The following is an 11933-nucleotide window of genomic DNA, read 5'->3' as shown; positions in this document are numbered from 1 at the left end:
TGTAGCACTGGGAAAGTGCCTCCCAAGAAAAACCCAGCTTTGTGTTGTATTGGAGTGCTTCTTGCTCCACTGACTCCCATGGAGTAAACCCCAGGAGTACTGCAGCTCATCTGCCCCTGTATGCCAGCTGTATTTGGGGGTGAAGTGCAGAGCTAGCTGGTGACAGCACCTGGATTTAAGGGGGAAGGTGCTAAGGCAGTATCACATATAAAACACATGCCTTTGTGGCCACCCTGCTGTGTGAAGCACGCCCTGGGAACTCTCAGTGAGCTTGAGGTCACTAGAGAAGAAGAGAAAATTTTGGATGTTCTTGGTACCACACGGTACCACATGGACCGAGGAATGTCCCTCTGGCTGGCATCCCCTCCTGGTGTCCCTTCAGCCTTGCAGATCCCACCGTGTGGCTGAAACCAATCAATCAAGGTGGTTGCAGTCATCCCCTGGGCCCGTGCTCCTGCCTGGCCCCACCAGTGTGGAGGGAAGGTGTGTGAGCACACAGGAATGTACATAGTGCTGCCTGCTCCTGCCTGAACGCTCAGACTGGAACAGGGCTCATTAGTGGTAATTGCTTTGTTGAGAGAGTGAAAGGTTTGCTCCATCCCTGCTGTAAGAACACTCAGGTCCTCAACTCAACTGGGGAGCACAAAGGGTGTTTGCCAAGAAACGGATCCAATCCCCACTCGAGCTAGGTGAGTTTTTGTTTCAGGTTGCATGCAAAGTGAGTGGTGTGAGCCAGGAGCACTTTCCCAACCCACTGTCTTGCTGAGCACCAGACAGGCACTTCTCTGCATTGCTGCAGCTCTCCCATGACAGATGGGACCCAGAGCCACTCAGTGCCAGGTGAAGAGCACCAGCCTCTCCTCCCACCTTGGCACCACCTTGCACACTTGGAACTTTTCCACCTCTGCTGCCATCACCACCTCCAGACATAATCTGTGTGTGCCCAAAAACATGAAGATTGCTGTGAAAGATACCCACAGGATCACAGGAAGAGATAAAAACACCAACAACAGCAGCAAGCAGCACAGGAAACACCCTGATGACAATACTGAGGCATAGATGAAGGGGAGTGGACCTCAACAGAGCAAAACATATCCATGCTCAGTGCATCCCTAAGCCAACCTCGTGCAGCCTTCTGATTCAATTCAGTTTTAGTTCAAAAGCAGCCCCAGGAAGCCCATTTGATTTCCTGAGATGCATTACCTGGCAGAACTCATCTCTCTCCAGCCGTTTTGAGTCACACGTTGCTGCTGCTCACCCAAAAGTAGCAGTAAGGGATTCATCACAATGTCCTGCCTGTCTTCATGAGATGCCAGGGAGGGAGGATGGCTCTGCTGTGCCGAGGGACAGCACAGCCTCAGGAGACTGCAGTTTTCCCTTTACTCCAGCTTATATTTGAAAAGGATCCAGAAGGTTACAGCTTCACACTAACACTTGGACTGCAGGGTTTGGAGGCCAAGTCTGGTAAGGATGCAAGTGCTACACCAGTTACCCAGGCATTTCCTTGGCAGAGTGTGACCAGTACCATTACAGAACAAAGAACAGTGGCAACAGCCAAGTACTTTAGAAAGCCAGGAGCTCAGAATATGTACTTCTAAAATAAGACATGTCTTGTCTTGCTCAAAGCTCCCAGTCCTGTGTGTGGTCCTGGAAACAAACCCCCCAAAGGACTCACCACAAAGTCCATCCTTTTCTGCACACACTTGTGAGCCCTTACAGTGACTTTCTCATCAAACATCATCCTCTAAAGGGACTTGTCAGACATTTTCCATCAAAACTCTTTTTAAGTAAAAAAATGCAGTTTTTCTACAGACTGTATTTTTTTTTTTTTTCCAAGGGTGGCAACCCCAAGATGCCAAAAAGTTTGCCTGAAATCTTCACGTATTAGGAAAAAAATGCATGGCTTTCAATGTATTCAGTCTTCCTGTTCTTAAGCAAAAGCTGACATTTTACGGTAATACACCCTAACTTCTAGCTGAAGCTCATGCTCACCATCTCTTGTCCTGTTGCTTTGTCCACCGTAAGACATTCATCCGGAGGTGATGGGCAGCTGTTAGAGCTGCCTGGCGTGGCTCGCCCTCTGTGACGGATGGTGTCACAGCCTTGAGCTGACTGACTCAGCTGCAGCCACAGTCAGCCTTTAGTGGCTCCTACTTTACTCACACGTTTGTCTTTGATGAGGTTGTTGCTGCCTGTTGTATCCATCTGCCTCATCCTCTGCTGTCCTGTATAGTCTAGGATCGATGGTGATGCCATTACCACTCTGGACAGCTGGAGGTTTGGCTCTGCTGCTTTTGACCTTGCAGCTGGTCTGCAGTGAACTGTGAATTTTTTAGTTTTGTGCCACAGAGCGGGATGCAGAGAGCAATGCCACAGGGGAAAGGATGGTCTTGTGATGGCTGGCAGCCCATGCTGTGGGTGCCACCTTCACTACTCTGGTGCCACACGGTATGGGAGAGCACGACTCAGAGAAGAGCAAGAAGCTTCCCTGCAGGTTGACTGTCAACCTTTAGCTGGAGGAGGGACAAAACTGAACCAATCTTAGAGGGCAAATGTCAATATGAGGTGAGAGTATCCCCAAGGGTGCTAATGTAAAGGAGCCCAGCCCTGGAGCAGCACCACCGTGCTGGACTGCACGCTGCCTGCTCCGGCAAGGAACACCACCAGCGCAAAGGACCCTCCAGGAAGCTCTGGAGCCCAAGGAGACAAGCTGTCACTTCAGAAGGGTCTGACCTGCCTCTGACCCGAATGTTTTTGCAGCCTAAGCCTCGCTTCCCTGAGAAGCCCGTGCTGCCAGGGTTAGAGCAGCACTGTGGCAGCCACTGGTGCAGCATGCGGCCTCCTCACGTAAGAGCAGCTTCCCGCTGCATTTCCCAGGCACTGAGGTCTCCGTGTCACTTGATGTCATCAGGATTGCAAGGAAATGTGGAATGGCACAAGATACGCATGGAAAAAATGGGACAACCTGTTTTTTTTCTAGACTTCCTCCCATAAAATAAATACTTCAAATAAACTATTTTTCATCCAAAAAAACCCCCACAGAACATATTTCAATGATGTGCTGGGCTCCCCAAGGAAAGAGTGGATGTCTCAAGCCATCAAATAACAACTTCACTTGGAGATTCATGAGAAGAAGAGAAACGGACAAGTAAATGCAGCTTTGGTGACAAGCCACTCTTTTTGCTGTCAAGGGAAGGACACAGTTTGCTGTTGATTAGGGAAGAGAGAGTGGGTGTTGGGATTTCTGAATGAATTACCTGGTGTTCAGACCCATTTTGTTTTTATAAAAGTTGCTCATCCAGAAAGGTTCAACAAGTGAAACACAAAAAAGCTTGTAATGAGGCTAAACTCATTAGTGACCCCCCTCCAGGGTAACCCCTATTAATGGGCAGGGTTGAGGAGTTGAGCAGGGCTGTGGGGAGCCCCTCTGGGTACTGGGACTGTGGGGACACGGTTGTGGCTGCTGACATGGTGGCTCTGTGTGGGGCTGGCATTCCAGCAGGGCAGAGCACACTCAAAAAACTGTTTACTTTGAGCTGAAGTTATTTTTAGCTGCACTAATCTGTGCAGAGATGATAAAGCTTTTCATTGCAAAGTGAGTGGCTGTGCTTTGCTTCTGGGCAATTTCACTCCACGAGCTCATCCCTTCCCCCTTCCCGGCCACTTCTTTCCACTGAGCTTATCTTCTCTGCCTCTGTGCCAAACACCTCCAAAAGGTTTGTCCCAACTAGACAGGTGGGAGTCTCAGCCCAAACTTCTTTTTTTTTTTTTCATTTTTCCCTAGGGAATGTATTAAGTTCAGAAAATAAATGAATTTTGTGTTTAATAATCCCCAAAGCCTAGTTCCAAGGCTTTGCTGGAAGCCTATCATGAACGTGCACCCTCTCATCTTTCATTTCTGCAAAATCCCTTCTGTCCAAAGGCTCTTGCAAAAGAAGTCACTTGACAATTACCTCTTTGCAGCTGCAACAAATACAAGCAGATCTCAAACTCGGACCTCATGGCAAGCCAGAGTCCCCAGGCAGTGACAGCACTGCCCTACACCTCATTTTTCCCGAGGGGTCCCACAGCACATTCCAAAGTCCCTCACACACTCTCTGTAAGAAGCACTTTACCTGCTGCTGACAGGAGCAAGCGCGGCAGCTGGTTCACAGCACAAAGGCTACAAAATGCGCATCAATCCTGCTTGGTCAGGGGTTTGTTTGTCTAAAGGACTCCAGAAGCTTCTCCAGTGTAAACCCACAAAGGTCACACATCCAGCACATGCTTCATCAGAAAATCATCCCTTGTGGTAAAAGCTTTCTTGTCTAGGGCACAGCGTGAATAACGTCTCTGTCGGCTCAGGGTGTGTTCAGAGTGGGAAAGAACATGCAAGTATTAATTAAAGACGTTCATTCTGCTTGCTGGGAGGGGTCAGATATACAGAAAAAGCTAAAAATGATTGTCAGGATGAGAAGGTGCAGCAGGAGAGGTATTGCTTAAGCTGATCAAGACTCACTGTGCAGGTGTTGCTGGCAGGGAAGCAAGAGATGTGCTGAGGTGCACAAACAGGTACTTCTTCCCTTTGTCCCTCTGATTCTGCCAGACTGTGGCTGGAAGAAATCAAGGAGCAGGCTGGGTTGGCAGCTGTGTCTCTCCCTTTTGAAGAGCAAAGGGGTTTGCTGATAAATGAGAAACAAATAGTCATCTCTGTCAGTGTTTAATACATGCCAGAGCCACCCAGCCAACAGCTGATTGTTCACCGGTGGCTGGCAACCAGACAAGGATTCCTGTTGCTGATGTGCAGCAGACAAGTAAATATTTTGATTCTAACTTGTGTTCTCAGCTAAATTGGCTTTTATATGACTTTATTCCATGAAGTCTGAAAAGAGGACTCCTGCTCTGGAACACTGAGGGATCAAAATCATGTTATTAATCCTCTGTGTGAGTCAAAGGACTGCAATCTTCAGGCTTCACCATATACTCATTCTCTACCTATGGTTGGGAAAAAATTCAGCCTAACCTCCTGTTATGTTTCCTTGCTTTCCACGTTGGTTAATTAAGGGAGTACGTGTAACCAGATGCCTTCTTGTGAAGCAGTTGACCACTGCAACAGCCAGGATGAGCCCAGCAAGGCTGCTCCTGTGTCCTGTACTGTCCCATGCCCTTAGACATGGTGCCATTTATCTATTCTAGCTCTTCCCGAGGCCACAGACACTGAGATCAGGGAGGTGCAGCATCACTGTGACTTTGTCTGTGAGCAGCAGGAGTTCAGGCTGCTCCATGGGAAGAGCTCTGTGTTCTGGTCAGAGAACAAAATATTCTGCTTGTGCCAAGAGTGTACATAAAAAAAAACCCAACAGGGTTTGCCTGGTGACCTGGGAGCATTTCCCTCAGGCCCTGCTCACAGCCCTCTGCTCCCAGCACCATACTGGCAACATGCCCTGGGTTTCACGTGTTGCACAGGTGTGCAGTGGCTGACACAGGAAGGTGTAAGATGTGGTGACAGGGCTGCCCTGCATATTGGGTAGCCCAGAGAAAGGCTCTGCCACCCCCAGGGTGGACACAGTGGCTGAGAGAGCCCTGTTCTTCCTTACCAGCTGTGGGCAGGGGAGAGTGCTGGCTCCTGGGAGGAATGCAGGGCGCTGTGGGGCATGGGATTTGCCAGGAGGCAGAGCCATCAGTTCTCAGTGGGTTACACCAGTGTCTCAAACGCTCCCTCCCTACTGAAGCAGTAGGTCCTAAGGCACAGCCCCAGTCTCAGAAATCTTACTCCTTTAAACAGCCAAGACAGACAAAGTTAAAGAGGTACTTGTACTATCATCTCCTTTTGGCAGGCTGCTGGTGGAAGGACAGAAGGCTAAATGACTGCTACAGAGACAGATTTTCACCCAGCCCAGAACTTCAACCTTGTCTGCTCTGCTCCTGACAGCTCCTCCATGGCCATCACAGATGGATGGTCCAATGCTTTCGTGGGTCTCTCCTCACCTAATCATGGCCGATCTCACTCCCTGCTGCTTTGAGAAGTATTTTATCTACTGCTCTTTATGTCATGACTATTCCCTTATGGTTATTCCAGGATTTCCAGTTTTCAAAACTTACTCCCTTCGTTCGCTATATTTGTTTCAGATTCTTACTGTCTCCCAAAGTTGGGCTGGGTTTTCTTGGACAGGTGTAATATTTTCACTTTTATGCAGAATCATGTCTTTTTGGAGACAGAGTTAAATGTTTTCATACAGACCCCTGTTGCCACTCACTTTTGTGGATTAAATAATTTCTTTTTATAACATCTCTTGAGAAATTTTTTCATCTTTGTAAAACTTGGCCTGATAAAGTATCAATTGTCTTTGCATCAGATTCTAGCAATGACGCTTAAGTCGACATCAGCTTTCTTGAGCTATATGTTAAAACCTTAGCTCCACACAGTCACGAGTTAGATGTCTCACATGAAGGTCTTACAGAACACCCTTTAATAAAAGCCACCATCCAGGCTGCCTTGGGCCACAAACTGTCAGTCATATTTGATCTAAAAGTCTGTGTTTGGGGCTGGTTCCTTTTCCTCGGAGTGAGAAGTAAATGCCAGTCACCACCCAAAGTACCCTTTGCCCAAATTGCTGTGGCGCCCAGTGGCTCCTCACTGCACACAGTGGTGGTGGCACTGATGTGACCTGCCAGGTATGCAGCAAGCCATCAGTGTGACAGTTGTGCTGTTATTGCTGTATGGACAGATACATTTCCCTGTTTGAACCTACTTTGATGTGATGCCCATCCTGCACAGGTGTGTTCCAGGGAGCAAGGTCCACAACACACTGGACACCTGCCCGCGTCCCACGCTGGCCGTAGGTCCCAGGGACTGAGCTGCTGACAAAGGGGACGTGGTACCAAACAGGCATTTGCCTCAGCTCTCCATCTCTATGGCAACAAGCAGGAGATCCTGCAGGTCAGACAAGAGGTGTGTACTCCGCTGCAGCACTACCTGTTTTCCTGCAGGAATGAGGGCTCAAACTGAGCAACCAGGAGGGAAAATCCACTTTATTGTGGCTAAGAGGCCCTTTTAGTTATTATTTATCCAAGTCTCCAGGCATTGTAATTTATCATTAATAATATAATTAAATCTCAGCTGTCTTGAAGGATGAGTTGAACAAGAAAGTAGCCAGCTGGGTACCTGGAAACATTCTTTTATGCCTCTTCATTGCAGGGGAAGTTCATCCCCATCTCTCCAAGAGCTCCACCAAACACACCACTTATGTCCTGAAGACAAAAAGTCACCAGCTTTTCAGTATCTAAACCAATTTGGGCATTAAGTCTGCTAGCTGTTGTGTTGTTATTGGTTAACAAGAAATTGTGTGAAACTGAGAACTAGAATTAATAAAATAACAGACCCGCTTTTCCCATCTTCATTTGCACAAGAGAAAAAAACAGACTCTTGAATCTATCGGTTTATTAGATAAAATTAAGATGCAAAATTAGAGAAACCTGATAGATTTGATATTGAAATGTTGGATGTTTGAGGGAGAAGTGTGTGATCCTACGTGCAAAATAATTACTATTTTAGAGGAAACTACTACATGATAGGGTTTGTTACCCCAAGAAACAATACGGAGGGGTTGGTGTATTCTGAATTTCATCCCAGTTCGCTGCATGCTGACTTCCTCGTGTAAACAGGTCATTTTTGGCAAGGCTTGTGGAATATTTACCACTATTTGTTCCACGGGACTTCAAACTGGGACACCACCACAGTCCAAACAACTGAGCTGTGCCTGCTGGCTAGGGATCCAGCCCAGCCAGAGCCAGGAGCTGGCACTGTTAGTGAAGGTATCCAAACAAGCCACATTTGGGAAGCAGTTGGGAGTCATCTTTAATCATTCAGCACTTTCAGTTGAGTTCGTTTAGTTCCAAGCTGGGTAATTACAGCCTCATTATTTTTCTATTTACAATGAAGACAAGCCTGCAAGCCAGGCAGAATAATTTCTTCTGCTACCGTTGCCATGATAGCACATCTACACCATAAGCAATTTGTCATGGTATCAGTTTTATTAATGGTAAATAATGACTCTTCAGTTAAGCAACATCTTCACATCAGCTGGTGCCTAACCATAAAACACTAAGTAAAATTTCAAGCCCTACAGACAGGTAATTGAGTTGAGATTCCCAGTGCCCAGCATGTTCCTTGCTGACCAGCATGTGTCAGGTTTTCCACATTATTTTTTTCACTGAAATTAATACCCGGCTACAATCAGGCTTTAATTTTAAAGCCACTAAAGCTCATCTAAAAATAAGACATCAAAGTTCCCGTGACAGTAAGTAGAGGCCAGGACTAAGGGAACAGTGGTAGATCAGGTATCAGAGAGTAATTCATCCTGTTTGTCCACCTTCACTGGCTGGAGGGAGAGCTCAGTCCTTGCAGGGACTATTTCTCAGCCCAGAACCCACTGTTAGTGTGGCATACACTGAAGTGCACAGGGGCATCGCTTCAATGGATCTTGCTTCAAATAGTTTGAAGACTGTAATGATACAAAATACATGTTTGAAAACAGCTTTGAAAAAAAAATATCCACAAGAACTGTACTGTGGCACTGGGTTCTGCAAAAGCCCCAGAAAACAAGGTAGGAAATATAGTTATACCAGCACACCTTTTAACTGAAAATTTTAAGTCGTCCGTAGAGTCTGAAGAAACTTCTGCCATTATCTCAAAAAGCCAACAAATTCTGAACGGCACTATTATATTTAATAGGGGGAAAGGACTCTGTTTCTGCCACCAAAACACCTGTGTACGTCACGCTGAGCACAGTGACCTGCTTTTGTTTCCTATGGACACGCTCAGGGCTGCAGGAACATGACACACTTAACGTGCACTTTAAAATGACTGCGTGCATCTGCAGCTCAGTTTTCTCAAGTGCGTTCTGCAGCAGGAAGCTGGTTGTAAGATCCCCTGATAAACCAACACTCAGCCCTCAGTTCTTCCCCTTCCTTCCCTTCCAAGATTAAGACTGTGGCTGTTTCTGCCCCCAGTGCACGTGGATTCTGTGAATGCTGAGCCTTGTCAGCTCTTGCCCTGCGCTGCCTTCTGCAAATTGCTTGATTTACACCCTCTTGGGCAACAACTCTATTGAGCCCAGAGATGTGACTAGCATGGCATTGTACTGTTAGACTTCCCCAGGGCACTTTTTCTTCTAAATCATCTAGGACAGGAAAAACAGTTAGATAAAGAAGAATGTAATGACTCATTCCCCAATGCCATGGAGGTTCAGAACAACCAGAAAAGAGTTAACAGCACAGCCAACCCCCCAGCAGTATTTCAGAGTTTCTAAATACAGAGTTCCTTTCTGAGCTGGATGCCCATTTTTGTTATCTTAAAAGTATTTGTGGAACTCTTGGCCAACTTTAAACAAACAAACAGGGAGAAATATTTGTGAAGATAACATGGCCGAGAGTGTTTCTAAGTTGAAGTTGAGTCTTTCTAAGTTGAAGGTTTTAGTTTTTAGACTATTTCTTTAAAGCTTGTGAATAGAAGAAAAAAATTGCTCTGGAGATGTTAAATCACAAAACCATCCCAGCTAAGGCTTTGGAATAACAATCATTCAACTTAGCAAATATCAAACGTGGGAAGGGATTTATCTGACGCATCTTTATGATCATGTGAACTCCTCTCTCAAGGAGAAACAGTCTCTGCTGGAGACACAAGAGGAAGGAACTGTTTTGCCTTCTTTAAAAAAATATAACAACATAAGCAACTGTAACATGCTCAAAGCTTCCTGGCACAAATGCAAAAATGCAACATCTGAAATGTCAGCTGGTATGCTGGGAGGATTTACATGATTTAAAAGATTTATGAGAAAGAACTATTTCACTGCCTTCAGAGCATCTTGGAAAGTAGCAGTGGGGGGGACAACGGAAAAGAAGGGGAAAAAAATCTTCAGCTAAAAGAAATTATCATGGCCAGTGTGATTCTGTATTGCTCTTTTCAGTGCAAGGAAAAAAAATGGGTCAGGCACTCACTGGATTTTAAGCTGCATTTAAAGATGAATGAACAGAGTCTGCCATGACTCTGGGATGTGCTCATTTTCTCACATTACATATTGACTCACATAATCCTGTGGCTCACCTAAAGCCACACATCTCGTCACTGCTCAAGGCAGGATTAAATCAAGAAATTCCTGACTTTTCCTCCCACTGTTGTTTCACTAGAAGCTGTTCTGCTGCAGCCACTGCTGATACACAAAGACTGGCCAGCTGGATTTCAGCACAGGCTCTCAGGGGAGAGATGGGGTCACAGAGACAGGGGAAATAAACCTTGCCTTAATAAAAATATAATACATCAAGCAAGGAAAAGGCATTAAACCATTTGAAACTATAAACTCTGCAACATTTATAAGTGTGCTTGGGCAATGCTCAGGTGGAAGATTGGCTTGCTTTGTGGCTACCCACTCTTGAAGTGGCTGCTTAAAAGCATGGTCCTCGATGTTCTGCACAGCCTGAGGTGCTCCAGCACCAAACTTGAGCCCAGCTCAGCTCTGCGGGGCTGATGCTGTGCCAGGATGGGGGAAAGTTCCAGCTCCAGCAATGCCTCTGGCTCCAAGACTCCTCCTGGGACAGTTACAAGCAGCTCACATCAGTACAGGGCTAGGGCTGATCCAACGGTGCCAGCCCCGTCTGGGTCAGATCCTGCGCCCCTGAGGGCCCTGTCTGAGCACCCAGTGCTGTTTGCAGGGGTACCACATTCACCTATCATTAAACTGTTCACTTCCTCCTCCTTTTTACCAGCCATCTGTTGCCAGTGCCTTCCATGGTTCATTCACAGATGTCACTGCAGATCTTTTGTGCAAAATATTCCCTCCAATCTATCTCTGTTTATGTTTTGTTGTTGGGCGGTTTGCTGGTTTTTTGGATTTTGTTTTTTTTGTTTTTTTAATATATAAGCTTTTATTTAATTTTATTTAAATACTTGTCAATACATTTAAGTTTCACTGATGCTTCCATAAATAATGAAAGAACTCAGTAATACCATTCCAGGGTATTAGATTAAGGTGAACATTTTTCTCCATCTGTTTCACCAATAACCTAAACTAATGCAGTTTCCAGACCAGAGCGCATGATCTTAAGCGAACTGAAGAGAGTAAAAAGGTCTCTGGTGACACATAAAGACTTAGAGGAGATTGAACAAAGGTGTCCTATAAAATAAATTTCTGGCCAAACAAAACTGGAAAGACACAGAGATTACAATTCCTCTATCATAACAGCAGTGACTCATCCAGTTGCATAGTCACTTGGGGTGAAAAAGAAAACAGTTACTCAATCTCTCAGGGATTTAGACACAGAAGAATATATTATGCAAGTTTTAGCTGCGTTACTAATGGCCTTGAAGCACACAACTCTACTATGACTCTCACTCAGCTCAGCAGATCACAAATAAGATGACTCACGTATCCATGATATGATAGGAAAATAGAGAGCCTAAGAAGTGCAGAGGCAGGTGCTAATACAGTCACAGAGCACGCAGTCAAGGGGAGAAGAGATGTATAAAATCATGAGCAAAGGACTGCAGAGAAATCAGCTTGTGTATTTGGAGACTCGAGGGCATGGCCTAGGTTGATTTTCCCTGGTCTCAGATCAGGGGGTTGTGAGTGTGAAGCCAGGCTGTGTGTGCAGATGAGCCAGGCCAGTGGCACCACTCACCTGCGTGTCCCCAGGGAAAGGCAGCAGAGAGCTGCCCTTGGTCTCTGCCTGGCAGTGGTGAGCGAGCCCCTGTACGGCAGCACACGGTGAGATCACACACCAGTGAAAGTCATCCACAAACTTAACAATATTTATACTTGGCAGGACTTCCTACCCTGCTGGTACATCATGATTTGGTAGAAGCTGTTAACTCTGATTGTTTAAAGACTAATTAAACCCACTGGTGGTGCCAGCCATAGCAGTATTTTGCCCATTATCTCATGACTAACCTCCTCGTG

Source organism: Corvus kubaryi, unplaced genomic scaffold, assembly GCF_017639235.1.
Source record: "Corvus kubaryi isolate FWS band 111438036 unplaced genomic scaffold, C.kubaryi_AGA036_p1.0 134, whole genome shotgun sequence".
Lineage (NCBI taxonomy): Eukaryota > Metazoa > Chordata > Aves > Passeriformes > Corvidae > Corvus > Corvus kubaryi.
The sequence above is the reverse complement of the archived record's forward strand: the minus strand, read 5'-3'. Positions refer to the sequence as shown.